This window comes from Macaca nemestrina, chromosome 2 (genome assembly GCF_043159975.1).
Source record: "Macaca nemestrina isolate mMacNem1 chromosome 2, mMacNem.hap1, whole genome shotgun sequence".
Lineage (NCBI taxonomy): Eukaryota > Metazoa > Chordata > Mammalia > Primates > Cercopithecidae > Macaca > Macaca nemestrina.
This window is the reverse complement of record NC_092126.1, coordinates 43863111-43890507: the sequence shown is the minus strand read 5'-3', so window position 1 is coordinate 43890507 and position 27397 is coordinate 43863111. Positions and strand designations below refer to the sequence as shown.

Sequence of the window (27397 nt, the reverse complement as noted above, 5' to 3'; positions counted from 1 at the left end):
GGGAAAACTAAGCTGTTAGAATGGGCAAGGGAGGGATGGGAAGGAAACCAGCATTGGAAGTTATTGTAGGTTAACTACTGCCAGTCTCCCACCTCCCACCCTAAGACACACCCACACACACCCATGCACAACAATTGTAGGCAGCCTTTCTGAGCTTAGGGAGAAGTAATGTGCCAATGCAGGGAAGCTAAGAGATGGAATCCAGGAAAGAGATGGGAGAATACTCTCCTTGCATAGTAAGGCCAGGAAAATGAGTTTACATAAAATAGGGTCAAAGTTGAATTAGCAGAAGCACTATGAATCTCACATGCAAACAGATGGGTTGAGAAAAGAAAAGTCCAGGAGAGAATGAGATGCAGGCCGAGCAGAAGCCCTCATTTCTTCATGCCCACATGCATACACCATCATGGGCCAGAGCTCACCTCTTCCCAGCATAGGTAGTCCAACACTGGCTGTCCAGGCCCTTGCAGCCATAGCCAAAGGTAGCCCTGTGGTTGCTCCTCCATATCTGTGTCACAGGACTGACCTTTACCAACTCTCCCAAAGCCATTAAAGAAAAAAAAAAAAAGTTCTGCCATCCAGGAACACTATGCCTCCCTTTCCCACAGAAACCACTAGAGCTTCTTCCTAAGCCATTTGTCTATCTAGAGTGGGTGCCCCATTTTTCCAACTTACCCCAACACAAAGTCTTCTCCCGCTTCTTTTGCAAAAGTTCTCGGTAGCTCATGCGAGAGGTTGACTCTTAGCAATATACAGTTAAGCTTAGATCTCTAGATGACAAGAAGTGTCTGTAAATACCATAGGCCTGCCTCCCCTCTCAGGGAGATGAGAATATCCTTAATTTCTTCCCTAGGATTAACAGCAGGGCTTCTTGCAATAGCAGCTGTGATAGACAGAATAATGGGCCCCCAAAGATGTCCAGGTCCTAATTCCAAGAACATGTGAATATGTTACTTTACATGGCAAGAGAGGCTTTGCAGATGTGATTAAGATTATGGACCTTGAGATGGGGAAATTATCCTGCATGATCTGAATAAGCACAATATAATCTTGAGTCCTTAAAAGCAGAGGACCTTTCCCAACTGTAGTTAGTGAGAGAGAGACATGACTATGAAGAAAGGTCAGAGAAATGCACAATGCTGGCTTTGAAGATGGAAGAGCTGGGTGCAGTGGCTCAAGTCTGTAATCTCAGCACTTTGGAGGCCAAGGCAGGAGGATCACTTAAGCCCAGGAGTTCGAGATCAGCCTGGGAAACACGGTGAGATCCCATCTCTACAAAAAATAAAAACAAAAAATTAGCCAGGTGTGGTGGCATGTGCCTGTGGTCCCAGTTATTCAGGAGGCTGAGGCAAGAGGATCACTTGAGCCTTGGAGGTTGAGGCTGTAGTGAGCTATGATTATTCCAGTGCACTCCAACCTGGGTGACAGAGCAAGACAACGTCCAAAAAAAAAAAAAAAAAAAAAGATAGAGGAACATGGAGGAAGGAAGCCATGAGCCAAGGAATGGGGATAGTCTCTAGAAGCTGGGATGGGCAGGGAAAGGGATTCTCCCCTAAGCATCCAGAAGGAAACACAGACCTGTAGACACCTTGATTTTAGCCCAGTGGGACCCATGATGGACTTCTGACCTATGGAACTGCAAGATAACTGTGTGTGTTAAGCCACCAAGTTTTCAGTGACTTACTACAGCAGCAAGAGAAAACAGCAGCTGGCTAAAACACAGCCAAAGTGGACTACAGTTGGAGGTCTCCTGTCCTGCTATTACTAGAATACAAAGTACACCTGGGTTCCTAAGGTAACTGGGAGACATAGAATCGATTTTGTGCTCTGGACATATTGATTAGATGCAAGTCCCTCAAAGTTTCAGCATCAACATTTTCTCTCTTCTACCATTAGAGGCCCTTGGGTGAAAAAGTTTGAGAATCACTGACAAGAGAATGTTGTCCTGATTCGTGTCATTTACACAATGGAACTCATCTCTGGGGCATAAAGACAAAAGGAGACAACAACACGAATCTGAGCCATGGAACTATCTCAAGATGATATGATGTTCGAAGCAGATTTTTGTGGATATTTCTTTATCCAGAAGGAGAGTTGTACTTTGATCCATGCCTGGTCCTGGCTCTGTTGAGATTGCTCAAGATATTGATCCATTTTCTGTGTCGTTCCCAGCTTGCCTGGTATCTTCAACCAACAGGGGCTGAGGATAATTATCCTGATTGATCTGTACCTCTGCTGGTATAGATCAGGAAACAAAGCTCCTGTGTGGACGGGAAGACTATGTATGCTGTGATAGCCTTAGTCACCATCTTCGAGAATCTATGGGATCCCATTTGCTCAGAGTCCTTCTCCTCCCCCAACCTCCAAGGGTCCTTGTATCTGCTTGTTGACAATCCCCACCTCCCTGGCTCTCATGACCTAACACCATTCTTGGAAGTCCCCAAATGATACTACTGTCCTGCTCCCTTGGATGGAAACCCCATGGGATTCTGAGGTAGTTCATAAGGGTAAACTGGAGTTTTGGTTTAACCAATACTCCTGTGGTCTTCATTGCTGTGAATCACCCATCTTTTCCCTGAGTGGGGAAGGATTACCATTTTTACCCCGGATGGCTTTCCTGTTGCCAGTCGTTCACTTCCTTACCCTAAACTTCCTCCAATCCAGCAAGCCACATGGCTGCTGTTCTCTTAGATCAATCCTGACAATACAGTATGCAATGCCCAACATGTACGAAACTGATGGGAAATAATTTGCAGCCTTGTTTCTGATTATATATTCAGTGTCATAAACATATAGACTTGCAGACATTTGATCTCAATGGAGATGGAACACAGCTCCATATATTGACGTTGCAGGTTTGTTCATGCTTATTCAATTTTCTTCACATCAAATAATTCCCTTCCACCCCTTGCTTAAAAGACCTGTCCTCTCCCCTTCCTGAGCTCTTGTTCCTATTTTTTCTTCTCTCCCTCCCTAAATCATTATTTCTCTCAATAACACCTTCCATCTTTAGCTTCTTAGTAGTTCTTCCCACTGCCTGTACAGAAACCCAGATCTGTGGGGAAAAAAAAAAAAAGTTCATAGGACCTTATTGCCCTCTCTAGTTTTTTTTATTTTGGGCTAAACTTCTTCATGAGGGTTTGTGCCCACTCCCCAGCCTCACCTCAAATCCCCTACAATCTGGGTGTGACACCTGCTTCTCAACTACAGCTATGTTCTCAGGTGTCACCAGGATTCTCCTAACTACCTAATCCAGTGGCTTCTTTTCAGGTTTTGTTTGTGTGGTTGATTGCTTTAGATTTTCCAAAGTTTTCAAATGGACAAAAAACTAGGGAGAATAGTATAGTTAATAAATGTATATACTTGTTACTTAGATTTAACCATTGTTACTATTTTTTTTTGTTTTGAGACAAAGTCTCACTCTGTTGCCAGACTGGAGTGCAGTGCGTGATCTTGGCTCACTGCAACCTCCGCCTCCTGGGTTCAAGTGATTCTCCTGCCTCAGCTTCCTGAGTAGCTGGGACTACAGGCGCACGCCACCACGCCTGGCCAATTTTTGTATTTTTAGTAGAGACAGGGTTTCACCATGTTGGCCAGGACAGTCTCAATCTCCTGACCTCGTGATGCACCTGCCTCGGCCTCTCAAGTGCTGGGATTATAGGGGTGAGACACTGCACCCACCCTCATTGTTATTATTTTGCCTCGTTTCATCCATTTTATCTGCTAAATTATTGTTCATTACAGACATTCTAACGTTCCACCCTGAAATAATTCAGTATGCTTTTATGAAAAAAAAGAACATCTTCCTACACACCCACAGTATCATATCACGCCTAAGAAAATTAACAACAAATCTGTAATATCATCTTATACACACTTTCCACATTCCTATTTCCTCAATTATTCTGGAAAAGTCTTCACAGCTGGTGTATTCAAATTGCAGTCATGGATGTCCACCGTGTTTGGTGGTTGTATCTTGGTTTTCACTGATGACCTCCCTCTAGCATTTGCCTCTGTTACTCAGTTCCTTCTTGGAAGACTTTCCCTTGGTTTCCATAATATCGACTCTTCTTTCTCTTAGTATTCTACTCCTGACCATCTGTTTTCTTCACAGATCTTCCTTTGCTACTTGTCTTTTCAGTACTGGTGCTTCACAGGATTCTGTCCTTCACTCTCCATTCTCACCTTGAACTTGCTTCCCAGGCAATTCTCCTGAATAATATTCCATTGCATATATGGATACCATCTATGGTGTGGCTACACCACATTTTGTTTACGCATTTATCAGTTGATGGACATTCGGGTTGTTTCTACTTTTTTGGCTATTATGAATAATACTGCTATGTACAGCATTTGTATACAGTCATGTGTATTGTGTGCAAGTTTTTGTGTAGACATATGTTTTAATTTCTCTTGGGTATATACCTAGGAGTGGAATTGCTGAGTCATATGATAACTTTATGTTTAACATTCTAGGAAACTGCCAAACTGTTTCCCAAGCAGCCGTACTGTTTTACAGTCCCACCAGCAACGTACAAGGGCTCTGATTTCTCCACATCTTCACCAGCACTTGCTACTGTCTGTCTTTTTATTATAGCCATCATAGAGGATGTGAAGTGGCATCTTATTGTGGTTTTAATTTGTATTTCTACACTTGAGATTTGGCACGGCCCACTCTATTGCTTCATTCATGTCTCTGCTTGAATGCCGCAACTCCAGGGAGGGCTTATCCAACACCGTTTCTAAAAAAGCCCTTCTGCAACTCACTGTCCCTTTATTCTGCTTTACGTTCATTCATAGCATTTAATGTTCCCTAGAAGATGTGTGTTTGTTTACCTCTTCTGTTCCCCACTAGAATGTCAGCTCTAGAATCTAGAAGGGCAAAGATCTCATCTTTGTTTTATTTTCTTTTTCTTCCAACTTTCCAACTTTCTTTTTTGGTTCAGGGGGTACAATGTGCTGATTTGTTACATAGGTAAATTGCATGTCACGGGGGTTTGGTGTGTAGATTATTTCATCACCCAAGTAACAAGCATAGTACCTGACAGGAAGTTTTTTAATCCTCACCTTTCTCCTACCCTCCACTGTCAAGTAGGCCCTGGTGTCTATTGTTCCCCTCTTTGTGTCCATGTGCATTCAATGTTTAGCTCTCACTTCTAAGTGAGAAAATGCAGCATTTGTTTTTCTGTTCCTGCATGGATTCGCTTAGGATAATGGCCTCCAGCTCCATCCATGTTACTGCAGAGGGCATGATCTCATTCTTTTTATGGCTGCATAGTATTCCATGGTGTCTACATACCACATTTTCTTTATCCCATCCACCATTGATGGGCATTTAGGTTGATTTCGTGTCTTTGCTATTGTGAATAGTGCTGCGATAAACATATGCATCCATATGTCTTTACAGCAGAATGATTTATATTCCTTTGGGTATATTTTTTTGAGTATAGTAATAGGATTGCTGGGTGGAGTGGCAGTTCTGTTTTAAATTCTTCGAGAAATCACCAAACTGCTTTCCACAGTAGATGAACTAGTTTACACTCCCACCAGCAGTGTATAAGTGTTCCCTTTTCTCTGCAACCTCACCAGCATCTGTTATTTTTTTGACTTTTTAATAATAGCCAGTCTGCTTGGTGCAAGATGATATCTAACTGTGGTTATTTGCATTTATCTAACGATTGGTGATACTGAACATTTTTTCACATGCTTGTTGGCTTTGTTTACTGCCTTGTTTACTGATGTATTCCTAGTGCTGGGTACCATTTCCAGCACATGACAGACATTCAATGAATATTGTTGAATAAATACATAAATGATATCATAATTATTATCTGAGAGTAAGCCCTGGGTTTGTGTCACTTACTAACTGACTTGCCTTAGACAAATTTTGTAATCTCCACAAGTCTCAGTTTTCTTCCCTGTAAAAATGAGCTAGTAACACCTCCTGCGAAGGACTGTCATAAGGATTCGAGATAAGCAATGAAGGTGCCTCATATTAAGTGCTCAATTCATAGACCTGTAATTACCCATAAAAGTAAATATCCTCCTTTACGCATTTGGTTGAAGGACAAAGGGGATCATCAAACCTGCTTCCTTAGAACCACAATTTATCAACTAAAAATGCCATGCTAGAAGCTAAAAAAGGAAATGAATCCATTTCAGTGCAGTAGGCTCAGAGAGCTGTGTTTACACAATGCCAGAATACCCAGGCTTAGAGATACTATGTTCAAATTCAAGTCAAGCCACCGCTTTGTTCTGTAAACTGCGGCAGGGTTGGAGGGGATGATTCAAAATGACCTCAGCTTTTGTCTAATTTGGTCCTGTGACCAGACCACAGGCAACGCCTCATCCAGGGAACTGATTTCTTTTGCAGCTCTCTGCTAGGAGGCCCATTGACATGATAAAATGCTGTGCAGCCTTTATGTATTACTCAGCCATAGGATGAAGCATTTCTCCGTGTTTGGACATGGAAAGACCTTCAACAAGTATTGTGGAGTAAAAAATTCAAGTTGCAGATGAAATACACAGCACAAACACACACCAACAACACTACATTATACTTGTATGCAGGTTCCTACATCTATATATAAACATAAAGCAAAGGGTCTTGAAGGTAGAAACCATGTCAGTTACTCTCACTTCCTCAGAGAAGCAGGGAGTGACTAGAACTGGAAGTGGGCGTCAAAGGAGACTTCAGCTTCATCTATAGGATTTGTTTACAAAGAGAATGTGTTATTTATGTAATTAGAAATTAATTTTTTAAAGTTGCTCAAGCAAGATGATGCTAACACACCCCATTTGAAGTAAAATGAAGGAATTTACTTTTCCCTAACTAGTGGTTCTCAAATGAGCAGTCTCACCCATCAGAAGGTGTTTGGAAATGCCTGGGGGCATTTTCTGGATGTCACAAATTCTCCTGGGGGCTACTGGCATTTAGTTCCCCAGGGACAGGGGATGCTAAATGTCCTATCGTGGGGAAATCCCACACCACATAGTAGTATCTCTGCCCAGAGGCCAACAGTGGCCCTAGTGAGAAACTGCACAAAAATTTGGGTTGGTTGTACTAGTAAATTCATCTATTACTGCCAGGTGTGGTAGCTTACACCTGTAATCCCAGCACTTTGGAAGGCTGAGGTGGAAGGATTGCTTGAGGCCAGGAGTTCAAGACCACCCTGGCCAACACAGTGAGACCCTATCTCTATAATAAATTAATTAATTAATTTTAAAAAGGTAAACTATATATTAAAAAATATATTACATACAATTAAGAGGTGTTTTTCTGTCTTTGAACTACTGAGATGCCCAACACATGTTCTCTCTATATAAAATAGTAAATTTTATCACTGATGATCAAGAGAAGCAAATAGAAAACCATGCCAGTTGCTCTTGGTGGGAAGCCTGGGTTTTAATGGAGCTATTGGCATGGGTTTGACACCTCCCATTTAGAGTATGTGAATATTTCTGAGAATAAAGGTCGTCCAGGCACCAGCCAGTGCCTTTGTACTTTGCTGATACTTTAAGACAAATGTCCCATTGGCCAGGCAAGGCTGAGAGCCTTCCAAGGAAAGTTGGGAGGGTCCCTTCTCCCGTGGGTAGCAATTCCAGCACAGGACTGTCTGCTTTCAGACTACTAGCTCTTAGAAAGCAGCTTTCAACTCACAGGAGCAACAGAGAAAGGTGATAGGCAAAACGGAAAGAATATATGATAGTTTCCCCTTCAATTTCATACCCTTTGACACTACTATGGTTCATACATTCAACACATATTTATTGAGCATCTACTATGTGTCAGCACTGTGCTAGGTGCTGGGGCGTAGTAGAGAACGAGACATAAATGCTTGCATTCTAGTGGAGAAGGCATAATAAACAGATACACATCAATCAGGTCATTTTAAGTAGTGGTTACTGTTGTGATGAAACAGCATGCTGATGTGATTGGTAAAGACTAGCGGGATCAACATATCATGCAGAGTTCAGCAGAGACGCCTCTGGGAGGTGATCTGAGGCCAGCTGGGCCCTGTTGTGGGGAATGATAATTGTGCCGTCAGTGGCCAAGGTGGCAGCCATGGAAGGCCTGTGCCTGTTCCTGTCTCTTCCAGCCCAGCCCAGGGCATCATGCTGTCTGGAACAGCAGATGCAGTCCAGATCTTGTAGGTTATCTGTGCTCCAGGGCCAGGAAAAATTATGAGGAACATTCACACTTCTTATTTTGTTTTTCAGTCATCTAAGCCCAGGCTTTCAGCTGCATCTGAGGCCAGGATTTCAGCTGTATCTAAGGAAGTTGATTTCATTTGTTCTAGAGGTATAGGACTAGAGTTTACCTGTGGATAATCGGCATGGGACTTTAAAAATTACTGTTACTTAAAACACTTGTATGGCCATCACTTTGTATCAGACACAGTTCTAAACACTACAAATATTAAGTCATTTAGTGCTCACAACAAATCTACATAACATGAGCAGACAACTATTATCCTCAGTTTATGCATGAGGGACACTGAGGCTGTTTCTCTAACAAAGGCCTTCCAACCAAGCACCATTTCTAGGGATACGCAGTGTGGTTCTGGCTGACAGGTAGTGCCAGCATTGGGTGGGGCAGACCTGGCAGTGGTGGCAGCAGCAGAGGCAGTAGTGTCAGACATGCAGATTCTTGACCTGCCCCAGAGCTACTGAACCAGAATCTGTGCTCTGCAGGTGATTCTGATGGATGGCCAAGTTTAAGGACAAGTTAAGGCCAAGTTAAGGCCAAGTTAAGAGATGTAGTCCACTTTTTCATTCTTAGAAAGATGATCTGAAAGACTAGCCTTCCATATGTAGCTAATTGTTCAAAATCAGGTATTTTAATTTTATGCAGCCTTTCCCCTTTGTTAAAGCTCACTTCTCAGGTAGAGGAACTGGGCACAGCAGGGTTAGAATCAACTCGTTAATCAGGGGTCATTACAGCAGGATGTAGTGCATGCAGGGGACTGGGATATGTGGTGACGGGGGCTGGGGAAGGTACAGGGAGAGGCACCACAGACCACAGGACAGTGTCCCTGCCTGACAGAGTACCTCACCCCCATGTGCGAGAAGGGGAGAGGGACAGATGGGGCACTGTCCTCTTATAGTGACATCCCATGTACAGCTAGCCTAAGGCAATTTAACAATATATCCTTGTCAGGGAGAAAGGAAGAAAGAAGAGAAGGAAGGAAAGGAAGGAAGGAAGGAAGGAAGGAAAAAGGGAGGGAGGAAGGAAGGAAGGAAGGAAGGAAGGAAGGAAGGAAGGAAGGAAGGAAGGAAAAAGGGAGGGAGGAAGGAAGGCAGGGAGATGATTTAATGTTGAAGGCATCCCCCCTCACATTCCCATGAGAAGATGCCTCAGAGAGAACCTGCATTTCCCTGAGGTTCTAGGTTACCATGGGCCTTTTTAGCACATAGCTTTTTTTATATGTATATATACCTGAGAAGGGATCTAAAGATTTTTCATTAAACATGACCCCGAATGCAAACCAACCATTTGCATTGGTCGTCAGCCAAAAAACATGGTCTGTCTAGTGCTAGAAGAAAATGGCTATATTAGGGCTCCTGAGAGATGTATGCGTTCCATTCTTTATGGGTGATTTAAAGGATTCTCAGGAGACATTTTGATTCCATGTATTTCCCTGTGTGTGCTGACTTTAGACACTACCTTTTATGTAAGAGGCAACCACACTGTTTATGAAAGCCTATTTTCTGACTTTCCATGTTGTCAAAGCTGAAAAATTGGCTAACCAGATTCTACCCTAAGCTGTAAGATCCACACTGTGAGGGAGAAACTAGACTGCAGCCCTAGAAGGAAGCAAGAACTTACAATCATTAGTGGAAGCTGGCTGTAAAAATATCCACTGCAATATTTCTGTGCTTACACAGTGAGTGTGTGCTCCAAAACCCTACAAATTGCAGGGCCAGGTGTCTCTGGGTCTGTGAGGGTGCTAGGCAAGGGGTCAGTGCACTCTTTCCCCACTCACACTGCCCTTGTCTTGGCAGCTTGGGCTCTACTTGTCCACCTTCTGCAGCCAGCGCTGTTGGTGCTTCTTGATCCCGTGGTGACCCCTTCCTCTCACTGATTAGGCATGGAGTGGACCCAGCAGGGGCTGTGCCCAGTCAACCTGAGCCTCCCTCTCACAAATGTGATCTGAGTGACAGGCCATCTGTGGCTGGCCATCCAGATGGCAGCAGGCTTTGGAGCCATGAGGCCCTGTGGACTCTGGGCTGGTAGATGCCAAGCAGAGACAAGCAGACAGAAGCAGGGATGAAATGGGCCTGCAGTGAGCAACCAACCATGTAAGCGACTCTCCCGCGCTGGTTTCCTGGGCCTCACTGAGCCTGATTTGCTGTCCTAGGTCTCCTTTACCTATAACCTCACACCAACCCCAGTCCCCTATTAATTGAGCCAGTTGGCATTGGCTTCTGTCTCCTGCATCCGAACAAAGCTTTACTGGAGCAAACAATGAGGCTGAGCTTTACACTGTCCCTTGGGGCCCTCAAAGGCCTGCTAAGGATTTTACAAAGGAGCCAGATCTCTAACCCCTTGTAGAACTCACTGTGGCGCTTCAATCACTTGTGACCTTTTAAGACCCAAAATGCAAACTTTTACATGGTCTTGGCAAGTTCGTTAAGAAACCCCTTTCTACAGGACAGGTATTTTTTTTCCTGGCGCCATGTAAAATGCCCACACTTGTTCTGTATCCTTCCTTTTCTGATGAGTTCTCTGTGCCACTGAATGTTGGGTATGAATTTCCCCTAGCTTATCAATTAGGTGTAGAAACAATAACAGTAGTTTCCAGTAGTTTTCAAATTTTCAGCACAGAAACTTTTTTCTTAAGCTAATGTTACTTGAAACCTCAGTACAGAAGAGAGATAAGCAGAGCTGCCCTCTGGTTTCTTCTTTCGGCATCTCTCCCCCACTCCATCTGCAGGCTCTTCTAGAAGCCAAGGATGCCAGGGCATTGCTCAGGGCGGCAGATCATTTCATCCTTATCTAGAGCAAATATCATGGAGCACCCGTTACATATTATAGCCCCTGCCAAGCCCTGGAAATACAGCAAAGTACAAGACACATCCCCAACATAAAGGAGAGGCGGCTGGGCGAGAGCCTATGCCAAGTTTGGAGGTGCGGCTAGGGCTGTGGGGCTCAGAGCTGAGAGGAGTTGCCAGGGGCTAGAGTAGTTGGGGAAGGCGCCACTGCCACTCGGCATGTGGGACTGCAGCAGAATTTCCTTAGGTTTACATAAAAAGAGAAGGGATGCATACAGACAAGACACAGACAAGAGGAGAAATGTGAGCAAGGGTGGAACTGTCTGGGCGCACTCAGGGAATGGCCAGCAGATGAATTTGGTTGGAGTAGCAGGGCATTCTCAATGGGAAATAGGAAGGGGCCAGAATTTGAATGACAGGCTAGGAAAATTCAACTCATTTCAGAGGCCATCAAGAGCCCTGAATGATTCAACTTAGGAAAAAAAGCATTAGGAAGAAAAAGAAAAACAAGATAAGCACAAAAATGAGACATCAAGCTGCTCAGTTGTGGTGTTTGATGTGGATCTGCAGGAAAGGCGAACGGTCAGAAAAGGAAACATTGGTGACACAATTCCCCACTGCTGACCCTCTTCCCCAAAGGGTCACACGTCTTCCAGACTGAAGACAAGCGCATCATCTTCCACTTATTTGTCAGGCATCAGAAAGCACAGTGACTCATTTGAAGTCCCCAGCCGAGGACTCCCAGGGGCCCTGACTCACAGGCCTTCCCAGAAGAATCCTGTCCAAGCACATACGTGTGATCACCAGACACTTGTTCATCGGCTGGTGAAAGCAGCCTCCTGGCCAGGTCAGTGCTTCTCAGATCTTTCCTCTTCTGCTCAAACCCATGAACAGCAAACACCTAAACTCTCTCCCAGCCTCAGGCTCAGCCTCAGCTTTACTATGACACACTTGCAGCCAAAGGAATCCAGAGAAGAATGGCCCCATGTTGAAGCCTCTCCTAAAACCAGCAAAGTGAACACAAACACCTACACAAAAAGACAGTAATTCCTTCTCATTTGTGTGTGAGCAATAGCAAAAAAACAAAAACAAAAACAAAAACAAAACCCAAACACAGTCATTCTTGAGGCAGGCATGAGCATCAGTGCTATACAGATGAAAGCTGTACTCAGGCTACAAACTTCCATGGGGACAACAGTGTCAGCCATTCCCTCATTGGACACAATTTGATGGTGACACATTAGGGCTAGCCAGCTCTATCTCTGTCTCTCTCTCCTACATAATCAGTAGCCTGAATATGTCCAGTAGAAGACTAGAGTGAAATAGATTCTCCAGGTGGGAACATAACAAGGGACTTTACCCAACCACCCCAGAGCTCTTAGGCATGTTATTGCATAAGGCACATGTTCACCTGTGTCACCCATTGTGTGATGCATGCTCCAACAGAAGAGTAAATGAGATATTTAGAGTTGATGTCATGACTCATGAGATGGAGGTGGAATTGAAGATCTTATAAGCAAAAGTTTAAAGAGATGCAGCTAGTAATAAATAATATTTGAGCTGACAGGGGAACTCTACATATATCTTCTCTTTGATCCTTATAAGGATCTGGAGACATGGGGAAGTGCATGTCCCTTTTCTGTTGCTTATAACAGAATACTTAAAACTGGGTATTTTATAAGGAAAGAAATGTATTTCTTATAGTTATGGAGGCTAGGAAGTTCCAGGTTGAGGGGCCACATCTGGTGAGAGCCTTCTTGCTAGTGGGGACTCTCTGCAGAGTCCTGGGGTCCTCACACGGCGAGATTCTCTTCCTCTTCTTATAAAGCCACCAGTTCCCCTCCTGTGATAACCCATTAACCATTAATCCATGAATGGATTAATCCACTTATGAGGGCAGAGTCCTCATGATTCAATCACCTCTTAGAGGCCTCACCTCTCAATACTGCCCCATTGGGGATTAAGTTTCCATGTGAATTTTGAGGGGAGCATTCAAACAACAGCAGTGCATTTGGGCAGGGCGGCAAGAACAGAAGCATAAAGAGTCTGAGTGTCTGACACAAGGTCCCTGAACAAGGGAGGGCTTGGACACCCTTTCAACCTGGTCCTCTGGTTTCAGAGGCTGTGTTCTTTCCAACAACTCCACAGGGTGGATGAGAATGACATCATCAGAAAAGGGACACAGAGGGACAAGGACAGCCACCGTACATCCCCCATCAGTGGAGGAAGGCTTTCTGGCAAGTGGGTTGCAATGGACTTCCCAGCACTTTGCTCAGAATTTCCAGGAATCTGTTCCCAAGACTCTGGGGGGCAAGGGCGGAGGACGTTCCATGGTACCCTTAGTCAGGACGGCGCATCAGCTGCAGCTGCAGCCAGTGACTCAGCACTGATGGGAAAGCCGTCAGCTGGAAGCCAGACCAGACACGCTCCCTGAGGCCACTGGCTATAGTCAACACTGGACACGTACACCTCCCAGTGCCCATCACGACTCCAGAGGAAGGAACTCTTCAAAGAACCTCCTGGTGACTGTGCTGCCTTTCTTCCACAATAAATATGTCATCTCTCCTTCATTATTTTATATATATATAATACATACATACATATATATAAATTATATATAATATTATTATATATAGATATATAAAGTTTTTTATAGAGGCAAGGTCTCACTATTTTGCCCAGGCTGGTCTTGAACTCTTGGGCTCAAGCAATCCACCCACCTTGGCCTCCCAAAGTGTTGGGATTACAGGCGTGAGCCATCGTGCCTGGCCACTCTTCATTATTTTTCTATTCCAACTAGTTTTCTAAAATTTTCTAATTAAAAAAAATTCAAACAGTACCAAAGGCTGTAAAATGAAAAGCAATAGAGGTTGAAATATAGGATTCTAGTTATTGACACATAAACGTAATGCAGTATCTGGAAACTTCCATTTTTACAAGATGAGAAAATTAACCTTCCATTTCTGCTCTCCACCCCTGTCCCTAACTTCTGGGTCCCTTGATATCACTGCTCCATGGCACCACGTTTTATAACTTGTATGTCTTGCCCTAGAAATATAATTCTTTGTGCTTATATACCTTGATTCTTAAAATTAAAAACAAACAAGTAGCATGTGTAATACTCTGCTTGTGGTAGTCTTATTCTTTCCAGAGGCAGGTGGAGACCCTCAAAGGAGGATGTACAGTCACGAATCATTAAACGTGTGCTGCTCCGAGGGAAATAAGTTGGGAGAAGGGTGTGGGAAGGGAAGGAGTGATGTACTGAAGTTATTTTTCCTGAGCATGTTGAAGGCATTTCTCTAATTCCTATCATTATCATCCATGAAGGATGGGAGGAACACAGTCAAGGACCTTCCTTCACATACTTATCTGTATTTTTGAGCACTGGCCATGTGCTGGGCACTATGCTAAGTGCTTAAGAAGCACGTAAAGAATGGTTCTCACCTTCAAGGGGAAGACAGGAAAACCAGTGTGCAGAGAGTAAAAGCTCCAAGGAGGCGGGGTTTTTTGTCTTTTGTGGCTTGTTCGCTGTTGTATTTGTAGTATTCAGACTAGCCAATTATTAAATGAAAGAATGAGAGCAATGGCAGAGCTATGCATGGCTGGGGGATGAGGAGACAGGTAGGGGAGGAGCACCTATGACAGCACTCAGGAGGAGCCCTGGAGGGCTCAGAGAATGCTCCCAAAGAGAGCTTGGGTTGAATTTTGAAGGCCAAGTAGGAGTAGGACATGGGAAAAAATTGGGAAGGGGAATCCCCAGTAGTTTGGTGGAAGCAGAAGGTGAGTTTGGGAATGTGAAAGCAGATGAGGAGGGAATGATGAGGGGAAAGAAGGGCCTTGTGTGCCAGGCAGAGAAGCCTAGCTGCATTCCAGGGGTGACAGAGCGCCTCGGAGGGTTGTTAGCACAGGAGTAGTGTGGTTGGGCTGTGTTTTAGAGACGCTCTGTGTGGGTAGTGCGGGGGTTACCTGGGGGCTGGAGGAGTCTAGGTAGGGGCTCTGTGATGAGACATGATAAGAAGCTGGCTAAGGTGCTGAGGTTGGAGGGAAGGGCCTAGACCCAGGAAACATTTAGGAGGTAGAGTACGCACAGTGGTAGCCGAGGGGCTTTCTGGGATCGACAAGAAGTCCACATTGAGTTTCTGATCTGAGTAAATGAGGGGATGGTGACATCATTCACAGAAAGAGAGATTAAGAAAAGAGTAGTGGCTTCAACAAGTTTTGAGGAGGTGCTCAGTGCCACTGCAGATGTGTTGTGCATGTGGGATATTCAAATGGGGATGATATTCAAATGGGGATGATTCAAGTGGATCTATCTCTAGATCTGAGACTTATCGGCAAGTAAGTGGTAGATGAGGCTGAGGACAGAAAAATGTAGGGTATTATGCACATGTATGAGAAACACCACCTTTAAGCATGGATAGACATAGAAGTCCACGAAGGAGACGGGGAGAAGATGAACTGGAAGAGAGGTCACTGTTTCTGTGCAGCGGTATGTGAACAAATGAATGATGAATATATGTGTATGTGAAATGATGAATTACCTTACCTTTCCTCCTGGCTTTCCCATCTTGAACTTCAAGCATTAGACTATACAACTAGAATCTTTCCCCATTAATCTTGGTGCAGCAGCCACCAGAGGCATGACCTAGTTCTGCATGTGGTTATAAAGTTTCTCAAGGGTTTTCAGGAAAGATTGGAAGACACAGAGTCTCAGTAGTTTTCCAACCAGTAGTTTCCCTGGCAATTAGCTTTATATATTTTTAAAATAAACTTTCTATTTTGCAGTAGTTTTTAGATTTTGAGAAAAGTTGACAAGATAGTACAAAGAATTCCCATATACCCAATACCCAGTTTCCTCCATTATTCGTGTATTACATTACTGTGGTACATTTCTTATAACTAACGGGCCAGTACAGATATAGTATTATCAACTAAAGTCCAAGCTTTATTCAATTTCCTTAGTTTTCAACTAGGGTCCTTTTTCTGTTCTAAGGAAGCACCCAGGTGACCACATTCCATGTGGTTGTCATGTCTCCTTAGGCTCCTCTGGGCTTTGACAGTTTCTCACGCTTTCCTTGTTTTCTTGATGACCCAGATAGTTTTGAGAAGTGCTGGTCAAGTATTTATAGAATTTCCTCCCATTTTATTTTGACATTTTTCTCATGGTTGGACTGGGGTCATGGGTTTGGGGGAGGAAGACCACAGAGGTAAGGTGCTGTTCCCATCACATCATATCAAGGTACAGACCATCAACATCATCACTGCTGATGTTGACCTTAATCGCCTGGCTAAGATAGTGTTTGTCAGATTTCCCTTTTTCCCCCTTTCCATGCTGTACTCTTTGGAAGGAAGTCTGTGTGTGGCCCACACTTAAGGAATATGGAGTTATGCCCCACCTCCTTGAGGAAAGAGGTAGTTAGCTTTTTAAATCTCACCCTGCCTTTTCATTTGAAGAGAACATCTCTTCAACTTCTTTTCCTTTCTTTCAGACACCCTTTTAAGAACACACCGGCCTGTCAACTATAGAGTCTGACTTTATAGGGACCTTTTATGGGACTTAATATTTCTAAATGTGTCTAAATACACACACCTCAAAAAAAACTACATCACAAGATTTTAAAATGCAGGTAAAATGACTTCCCTTCGGGCGTGGAGGTCCCCTTCGAAGCAGGCCTAGAAGGATGCCTCCTTGTCCAGGGGTCCATCTGGCAAAGCCTCACCCTTTGTCTGCTCTGCTGGTGCCACGAGTGAGCCTGGCCTAACTGCAAAGTCAGAAATAAGTGACACCACCCTCCTCAAGAGGGAAGGATTAGAAAGGAAGTACTTGAAAAGAAAAATGATGCAGAAGATATTTTCATTGTATTATAGATAAATAAAGTCCTACTTTGTTTCAAAAACAACACTTTGTTCCTATAAACCAAGAATATCATTGTAAAACACACAACATGATCAGAGATTGGATCACTTCAAAGAGAATTAAGGCACAGAGTTTCACACCGAGACTGTAGAAAAGAGGATTATTATTTAAAGATACTGAAACTCTAACAAGAATAATTGTCATGTGAGTTAGGAAACATAGTACTTGTATCTTAGCACAATAAATTTTTACAATTTAATGAAACATTATTGCACTCTGATAAGATAAAACCTTAATCCCCCTGCTTTGTTTCCCTCCCGTGGCTGTTTCCTGTCCCCCACCCTGCTCCCCTGCAACCCCGCTGCCTCTCCATGGGTTGGGAGGAGCAAGGAGGCAAAGCACATTAACTGTTTTTCTCTCATTCTCTTTTCCTCCTTATTGCCTGGACTTTGAAGTTCAATGTCATGTAAACATTAACTCGCTTCTTAAATAAAGCTGCAAAGAGCAAACTGTAATCTGAGCATATGATTTACCTCAACATTTTCCCATGAGCTCTAAGGATTCTGATTTCTTCTCTACCATCATGTCTCTGTCTCATAGAGTTACTTTGAAATAGTCTTATCATTATTATTGTTATTACTTTGGTATTGACATGTTTTCCAAAGAATGTCTCTTCGAGATGATTTTAGATAGCAATATTCACTGAGTTTTTAAAATGTTGTTATATATATTTTTTTAATTAAAGAAAAAACATGTTAAATGGCAGCACAGGTGGTAAAAGATGGGGCAAAAATTATACTGGCTGAAGTTTGGGACTCTCTGAACACCTTCATTAGTCAGTTTCACAAGTAAAATTGATTGCACAGGTAAAGCCTTAATCATCTTATTATAATTTTAGGAATAATCCACAGCAGCTAAGATGGTACATTTATTTTTTTGCTAGTCACCAGCCATCGTCTGCTTATATTATCAACAGTGTTTGTTTGTTGGTTTGTCTTTTTTACAGTTGTGCTAATCATGGTAGTCTAAATTAGTCTAGCAAACACTTCAACTCACCAAACTCTATGCTTCACTAATGCAGTCTTTGCAAAACTGGTGTTAAAAGGAAGAGTTTTCTGAATTTGCCTTGGAGATGTTTTTATATTTTCTTCTAGGTTACATTTTATTTTCCCCAAATTAAGGAAGTATACAAATATAGTGACTTTTCCTAACCTTGAGAACTTTAATATATGTTGCTACCTGGGTTGCTGAAGAAAGAATCCCTTAGTCTTAACAGCCTGACTCTGTATAAACTATATTTAATTACTCCCCTTCTATCTCCACTGTAGGTGGGTTCTTTTGCAATGAACAGTGTATGTCATTTAAAGTTGGCTTGCTGGACCTGAAGTGTGTCAATGTATGATTTCAAATAAATGAAAGACTGATACTAAAAAAAACGCTAATTTTCTTAATTTTTTTCCCCTGCACTGAGCTGTTTTTCCTTGACACACAATTAAATAGTTTTGAGCCTTTGCTAAATTACTGTGTGGTTAATTTCGCTCAATGGCAGGAAAGTTAGATATTTGTAAAGTTCCTCAGTGTATCATTCCTGATTAGCTGACCTTTTCTAAATACCAAATGGACCAGTTGCAATCAATTCTATCACCACCATGATCAGCTTGCATTTATCCATAAGACATCTGTTTGTACACCAAAATAAAGTTCTTCACTGTTTCAATTTGCTTTTGAGAACTGGCATAGACACAGAACAAATGGCTGATAATGTTACAGAGTTTTGAATTTATCTTAAAATATGATCACTGCTGTTTACACCTAAGTTTCAAAGAATACCTTTTTTGTTGTTATTCTGCTTGTCTGCTATTATTTTATCTTTATAAATACACTCTTCATTTTACAAAGTAACTTCAATTGCTTTATTGATTCCAGATAGCAGGGATAACATACCCAATTAACTTTGAAAACAAGACTGTTATCATCACATGATTTCTGAATGACATTAACACTTTTTACATTCACACCTACTCTCCAATCCCTTTTTCTTTCTCTTCTGCCATTCTTTCCTCCTGTCTTTCTTTTCTTTCTTCATCAATTATTTATTGAGCATCAACATGTCAGGTACTACGCTAGATGCTGGGGAATCAATAATAGATAAACTCTTGGTCTCCATGAAGCTTATTCTATTGATTTAAAATCTTTCCTATCTGTTTGTTCCAAGGGTCATTGAGAGAAAATACACTAATGGAATTCATGGGAAAGAAAGCAAACATAGAGAGCTTTCACTAAGTTGGAGAAAAAGTATGTCACCAACCTTTAGCTGTTGCAGAGTAATCTTCTTTTCGGGCTCTGGCTATATCAACAGTTCCTCTTTTCCCCAAGAACTGGCTCTGGAAAGGGCATTCTTCTTCCTCTAGCATAAATAACCCTGGGTGGGAATGTTTAGATGGATACCAGTTGGATGAGACCCAGGGCAGAAGAAGAGGCCTCCTAGAAAACTCAGATGCCCATATTCATTTGGTAGGGCTGCCCGAGGCCTTGGCTAGAGGGCTTCTGTAGACAACCACAAATGCACAGGAAAAATTGGGGAAAATCAGATAAAGGCAAACCATTAAATGACACATGTACAGAAGGGAAACAGTTAAGAATTAACTCAAATTAATTTAAGGCTACAAGAGCAAGTGGTGCAATGGCTTAGTTAATAAGAAGCTAGTCTCCAAAGCTACAGCTTTTGAGCCAAATGACTAAGGGCCTTCAGAGCTACCAAGAGGCAGGTGGCTGGACAAAGGGACCTATCACAGAGAGAATCATAAATCATCATGGGGACTAGGAGTATGCACCGTACAATGGATGGAAACAGATTTGTTCACACATCCATCTACCCATATATATACACATCTACTATTATTGATTCAGCAAACACTTGTTGATTACCACTGTTCTAGGTGATGGTGCTGGGGATACAGCAGTGAACATGCCCTCATGAAGCTTAAAATTCAGCTTAAACATGCCCTCATGAAGCTTAAAATTCAGCAACACGCAGGGGGCTTGTTGAAAAATCAACTGGAATGTAGATAGGGATTATACAAAGAAAAAAACAATGTTGAAACTTGAATCTGCCAAGTTTGGCTAGTTTCTTTGTAATACCAGGGCCCAAAGAACCTACCCCTTCAACTTTTCACTAGTCTGAAGTTGTGCCCCTTTTTTGTCTTTCTCTCAGCTCAGCAAAACCATATAAGCATCCACATCTTTAGGCTCAGGCTCATCTATACTGAGGCCTTCAGTCCTGCTCTAACAGGAAACATGAAACCCTTGGATGTCTGCACTTTCCTAGGAATCAAGTTCTTGAATTTCGGATTTCTTTATGATTTTTGACCTCTAAAAATCGAGCTCAAGTTCCTGGCTTTCCCATGCTCAATATTTACCCAATGTCCTTTGCTTAACGGATATCCATCCATCTTCATGACCCCACTCAAATATCTAACCTGAAGAACTGGAGTTGAGGGTGTAACAGCCCATTCAGAATGTGTAGGAAGTGCAGTCAGTGGACAGAGGTGAGCAAACCCAAAACTGAGATGGGTTAAACACCTGGAGGCCAGATCAGGAGATATAGATCACAGGCATCGTAATTTATGGAGAGCACATTTCTTCTAGAAGACTGTCCCAGAAATTTTTCATGCTGTATTGTGATTTGAAGATAGTTTAGTGGTGAGAGTAAGGGGCTTCTTTGCGAATAAAATCAGGGAAAAGACTATTTGTTAATTCAGACAAAACAGAAGGGTACAGGACAAATAACTACCTGTAGAAGAGTGATTGTCCTTGAAGAGTCTGGAAAAGCTAGGGAGTAAGGATTTATCACCATGTCATCAGCACTGGTGGGATGGATGGACGGATGATTGACTGGTCTTCTTGTCCATTTGGAAGCCATGTCCTATAGACATGGACTATCATAATTTCATTCATTCATTCATTCATTCTTCTGTTTATTGATTTTATTTTACTATTTTATTTTTTTGAGACAGAGTCTCACTCTGTTGCCCAGGATGGAGTGCAGTGGCGCCATGCTGGCTCACTGTAACCTCTGCCTCTCAGGTTTAAGTGATTCTCCTGCCTCAGCCTCTCGAGTAGCTGGGACATGCAACACCATGCCTAGCTACTTTTTATAGTTTAGCAGAGATGGGGTTTCCCCATGTTGGCCAGGTTGGTCTTGAACTCCTGACCTCAAGTGATCTGCCCATCTCGGCCTCCCAAAGTGCTGGGATTACAGGCGTAAGCCACCGTTCCCAGCCTCCTTTTTAAATCTAGATACTATTAATATAACTTGATAGATAAGACACAATCCCTTTCCTCTTGGAGCTCACAGTCTAATGGGAAATACAGGCTTATACTCGACTAATTAAAATACTGTGGGTTGAGGTTTCTGACAGAAGGTTCCTTGGGATCTCAGAGCAGAGGCAATCTAATGCTCCCCCGGAAAGTGAGAGAAAGCATTGCTAAGGAAGTGACCTTTCAGTTGGACAAGGGTCACAAGGATATTTCCAAGGTACATTTTTTTTTGGTCTTCACTTAGCTCTTCCTAATGGGAAAAGATTTTTTAGGACTAGTCTACCATGAATAGTTCAGTATTCCTGAAAAAATACGGTTCTCACTGTTAATCAGTGAATTCCAATTAATTACTTAGAACTAGTGTGTAAATTACTTACTTAGGCCTGAACTGAATTTTGTTTTGAATCTACAAAGCCCAAGACTAATCCTTTAGCAGGGGTAGAAGATATGATAACTGAAAGACCCAGCCTAATTGGCCAGACATTCCTATTTTTCTTTACCAACTTACTATTGGCAACTGGCTCAACCCAGGAACTTTTAGGGCAGTGTAACAGCAAGCTCCACGCTTCCTAAAGAAAAAGTAAAAATGTGTATTGGAGTGTAGCACGGGCCTCTTCTATACTTAAAGAAGGTATTTTCAAACAGTTCCTAATAACAGTTAACTGGAGGACTTGAATTAACTTCTATTTTCCCAGGACCCTAAGCCTTTAGGCTTTCAAGCCTCTGCTAGGGCTGTCATAACAAAACACCATAGACTGGGTGGCTTAAACAAGAAAAACTTATTTTCTCACAGTCTGGAAGCTGAAAGTTCAAGATCAAAGTGTTGGCAGGGTGGGCTTCCTCTGAGGCCTCTCTTCTTGGCTTGCACATGGCCACTCTTTTGCTGCCTCTTCACATGGGCTTTTCTCTGTGCCTCCACATCCCTAGCGTGTCTCTTCTGTGTACAAGTTTCTCCTTACAAGGAGACCAGTCATACTGGATTAAGGACCACTCTAATGGCTTCATTTTAACTTAACCACCTCTTTAAAAGCCCCACCTCGAAATACTGTCAAATCCTGAGATATTGGAGACTAGGGCTTCAATCTATAAATGTTAAGGAGATACAATTCAACACGTGACATCCCCCCTTTGCAGATTCCTGCTTTCTGATTGCCCTGTGATTTACTGTGTGGACAACTGCATGAACCACTAAGGAACCCAGTGACCACAGGGTCCTCTACTTCTTAAAAGAATGCCCACTTCAAACTAAGAGAGAAGTGGAGAGTCTTGGGACCTGCATACCATAGGCATACCTGCACTCGACTGCAGAGTGAGCCTCTTTTCATGTCCTCCCAGGATTTGGGACAGCTTCCTGAGTTTTACGAGTGACATAGTGAGTTTCTATTAAAAGCAGCTGAAATGTCCATTTTGTACCTCAGGAGCACATGGGAAAGATGCAGACCATCGGCCACCAGAGGCTTCGGACTAACGAGTCTTCAAAGAGGTCAGGCTGCTCTGTAGAAGCAAAATACAATGTAATAATAGAGTCAAGATGACACAAAGTAAAAAGAACTCTGCAAAGCACAGTTAGTACCACTCTGAAAATCAGTGTTTCCTGTTTGCTAACAAACCTCATTCTCCCGGGGCGCCCTGGTCAATGTGAACAGGTCCTATTTGCCAGTGGCTGTAGGTCAATTTGCTGAATGCCAGTTGTTTCCATTTTACATGTGTAGTCCCTGCCAGTCCCACCCCTTCTCTTCCTGTCCCTCTAAGTTTCTTCAGTTATTTCCAATCCCTCTCATTTGTTTTTATTTCCATCAGTCCCTCTAAATGCCTTTTATCTCCTCTCCCCCCTCCCCCAATCAATCCTAGTTCTTCCAAATCTCTCCTGGCCCCACACATCCCCCGCCTTTACATTCCAGTCCTTTAGTACCTCCCATTGTGTCCATTCCCCTAGCCCCTGCCACTCTTCCCCAGCTCCCCACTACCTCAAAGTGTACACATGCATTTTAATGTCGATAAGGGGTCCAACTGCCTACCACAAATGCTGTACCAATTTACATGCACATCAACATTAAACTCAATGAAAAGGCTTGATCTCAGAAATACCTTCAATAACCCTATTACTCTTTAACTATCTGATAATATGCTTTGTGAAAATAAACATCATACTGCTACTTTATTTTGTATTTTTTTGAATACTAGTAATGTTGAAAATCCTGTCATATGTTGGTTGGCCAACTGTGTTTCTGATTCTGTAATTACCTGTGATATGGTTTAGCTGCGTCCCTACCCAAATCTCACCTTGAACTTCCATGTGTTGTGGAAGGGACCTGGTGGGAGGTAATAGGATTATGGGGGCAGGTCTTTCCATGCTGTTCTCATGATAGTGAAAAAAGTCTCATGAGATCTGATGATATTATAAGGGGATATCATCTTGAATTTCCATGTGTTGTGGAAGGGACCCAGTGGGAGGTAATAGGATTATGGGGGCAGGTCTTTCCATGCTGTTCTCATGATAGTGAAAAAAGTCTCATGAGATATGTTGATATTATAAGGGGAGTTTCCCTGCACAAGCTCTCTCTTTGCCTGCTGCCATTCATGTAAGATGTGACTTGCTCCTCCTTGCCTTTAGCCATGATTGTGAGGCCTCCCCAGCCATGTGGGACTATAAGTCCATTAAATCTCTTTCTTTTGTAAATTGCCCAGTCTCAGGTATGTCTTTATCAGCAGTGTGAAAACGAACTAATACGGTAAACTGGTAGCTGTAGAGTGCGGCCACTGCCAAAAAGAAACCTGAAAATGTGGAAGTGACTTTGGAACTGGGTAACACACAGAGATTGGAACAGTTTGGAGGGCTTGGAAGAAGACAGGAAAATGTGGGAAAGTTTGGAACCTCCTACAGACTTGTTGAATGGCTTTGACCAAAATGCTGATAATGATATGGAGAATGAAATCCAGGCTGAGGTGGTCTCTGATGGAGATGTGGAACTTGTTGGGAACTGCAGCAAAGTGACTCTTACGTTTTAGCAAAGAAACTGGCAGCATTTTGCCCCTGTCCTAGAGATTTGTGGAACTTTGAAATGGAGAGAGATGATTTAGGGTGCCTGTGGAAGAAATTTCTAAGCAGCAAAGAGGTGACTTGGGCACTGTTAAAGGCATTCAGTTTTATAAGGGAAGCAGTGCACAAAAGTTTGGAAAATTTGCAGCCTGACAATGCATTAGAAAAGAAAATCCCATCTTCTGAGGAGAAATTGAAGCTGGCTTCAGAAATTTACATAATGAGGAGCTGAATGTTAATCCACAAGACAATGGGGAAAATGTCTCCAGGGCATGTCAGAGGTCTTCATGGCAGCCCCTCCTATCACAGGTCTGGAGGCCTAGGAGGAAAAAATGGTTTCATGGACTGCGCCCAGGGTCCCTATGCTGTGTGCAGCCTAGGGACTTGGTGCCCTGTGTCCCAGCCACTCCAGCTGTGGCTGAAAGGTGCCAATGAAGAGCTCAGGCTGTGGCTTCAGAGGGTGCCAGCCCCAAGTCTTGGCAGTTTCCACATGGTGTTGAGCCTGTGAGTGCACAGAAGCCAAGAATTGGGGTTTGGGAACCTCTGCCTAGATTTCAGAGGATGTATGGAAACACCTAGATGTCCAGGAAGAAGTTTGCTGCAGGGACAGGGCCCTCATGGAGTACCTGTGCTAGGGCAGTGCAGAAGGGAAATGTGGGGTAGGAGCCCCCACACAAAGTCCCTAATGCAGCACTGCCTAGTGGAGCTGTAAGAAGAGGACCACCATCCTCCAAACCCCAGAATAGTGGATCCACCAACAGCTTGCACCATGCACCTGGAAAAGCTGCAGATACTCAACGCCAGCCTGTGAAAGCAGCCAGGAAGGAGGCTATACCCTGCAAAGCCACAGGGGCGGAGCTGTCCAAGACCATGGGATCCCACATCTTGCATCAACGTGACCCAGATGTGAAACATGGAGTCAAAGGAGATCATTTTAGAGCTTTAAGACTTTACCGTTCTGCTAGATTTCGGACTTGCATGGGGCCTGTAACCCCTTTGTTTTGACCAATTTCTCCCATTTGGAACAGCTGTATTTACCCAATGCCTATACCCCCACTGTATCTAGGAAGTAACTAACTTGCTTTTGATCTTACAGGTTCATAGGTAGAAGGGACTTGCCTTGTCTCAGATGAGACTTTGGACTGTGGACTTTTGAGTTAATGCTGAAATGGGTTAAGACTTTGGGGGACTGTTGGGAAAGGATGATTGCTTTTGAAATATAAAGACATGAGATTTGGGAGAAGACATGAGATTTGGGAGGAGCCAGGGGTGGAATGATATGGTTTGGCTCTGTGTCCCCACCCAAGTCTCATCTTGAATTCCCATGTGTTGTGGGAGAAACCTGGTGGGAGGTAATAGAATCATGGGGGCAGGTCTTTCTCATGCTGTTCTCGTGATAGTGAATAAGTCTCACGAGATCTGATAGTATTATAAGGGGAGTTTCCCTGCACAAGCTCTCTCTTTGCCTGCTGCCATCTATGAAAGATGTGACTTGCTCCTCATTGTCTTCAGCCATGATTGTGAGGCCTCCCCAACCATGTGGAACTATAAGTCCATTAAACCTCTTTCTTTTGTAAATTGGCCAGTCTTGGGTATGTCTTAATCAGCAGTGTGAAAATAGACTAATACAGCCTATTAATATTCTTTGTCCATTTTTCAATTGGGCTGCCTTTTTCTTACTGATTTATTTTTTATTTATCTTGTGAATATTTTTCTCCTACATATACCTTGTCTTCGAACTAGCTGGGCTAAGACAGATTGAATATTCCTTAAAATGCTGTTATACAGACATAAAGGAATACTGGCCAACAAATATTTTGCAGAAATGTTCAAAAACTGTTAAAAGAGTACTATCCAGTATGAATTGCCAAAAACCTTGTAAATAAGTAAAAGGAGCAAGTAAATGTGGTGAATTGGTCAATCATTGAATTGGCTTTTAGCAAATGAGGCTGCTTATTTTACCAGCATATCTTCTCAAATACCTCAAAATATGACAGCATTTCTTAGTTTTATATTTCCATTTTCCCTTCAATTTCATTACCTTTATTTCTTTCCTTCTTTAATCATGTAGGCAATATATTTTATTGTGGAAATAATTTAAATATATATAGGGAATTGTAGCAGGCATTTTTTTGTGTCTAATAGTCATGCCCTATCTTCCGTGTTGGCAAAGCCCAAATTTTGTTCAAGCATCTACCAATCTTGTTAATTGAATTATTTAATTCTCTAATATTATCACAGGAGCTGGGTGTGGTGGCATTCTCCTGTATGCCCAGCCACTTAGAAGGCTGAGGTAGGAGGATCACTTGAGCATAGGAGGTTGAGGCTACAGTGAGCTCTGATTACACCACTGCATTCCAGCCTAGGTGACAGAGTGAGACCCTGTTTATAAAAAAATAAAAATAAAAATAAAAATAATTTTATTATAGCTCGTGTATCACTTATCCAAAATACTTGGGATCAGGAGTATTTTGGACTTTTTCAGATTTCTAAATATTTGCATTATACTTACCAGTTCAGCATCCTTAACCTGAAAATCCAAAATCCAAAATGTCCAGTGAGCATTTTCTTTGAGCGTCATATAGGTACTCAAAAAGTTTCAAATTTTGGAGCATTTTGGGTTTCAGATTTTGGGATCAGGATGTTCAACTGGCACCAGGTTTATGCATTTCTAAGAGTTACATTAAGAGAAGGAAACTTGTCTTTGATTTATGAATTTCTAACAGTTACATTAAGACAAATTTGCTTTCCTAGCCCCAAGGCCCTTTGGAGAGAGGGAGGGACCCTGGAACCACATTCGGTGATCACACTGGGAGCAGGTCCACTCACTCAACCATGGTGTAGTGAGGCCACCTTTATGCCTCTTGTGGACTTCCATTTAGAAGGTGCTCAGATGAATTCCTAAAGTGGTCTGAAGTGGATTCAGGGTACAGCAGCCACCCCAGTATATATCTATTCATGAGGGCTTTTGGTGAGAGAATCTGGCAGACACTGTGTATGTATGTATGACAAGTGATGACATCTTGCCTGACCCTAGGGGAGAGAGAGACTACACCAGAATCCATTGAGATCGCATATGTGGCTAGACGTCTGGAGGCTCTCAGGTTACAAAAACAGGTGTGGTGGTTTGTGCCTGTAATTCCAGCAACTTGGGAAGATCACTTGAGGCCAGAGTTTGGGACCAA

The 27397-nt window shown here is 42.8% G+C and overlaps 1 protein-coding gene across 5 annotated transcripts in view; it reads right to left on the bottom strand.

Moving 5' to 3' along the window:
* Positions 1-19388, bottom strand: part of LOC105469979 (zinc finger and BTB domain containing 38) — a 124797-nt gene extending 105409 nt beyond the window's left edge. For 3 of the 5 annotated variants that reach the window (XM_024789190.2, XM_024789188.2, XM_024789189.2), the window contains exon 1: positions 19161-19388. The gene's annotated coding sequence lies outside the window, so the exon portion shown is untranslated. The remainder of the gene's footprint in view (positions 1-19160) is intronic. The other 2 variants (XM_011721636.3, XM_071091025.1) reach the window with 1 other exon arrangement.
* Positions 19389-27397: the final 8009 nt, after the last annotated feature.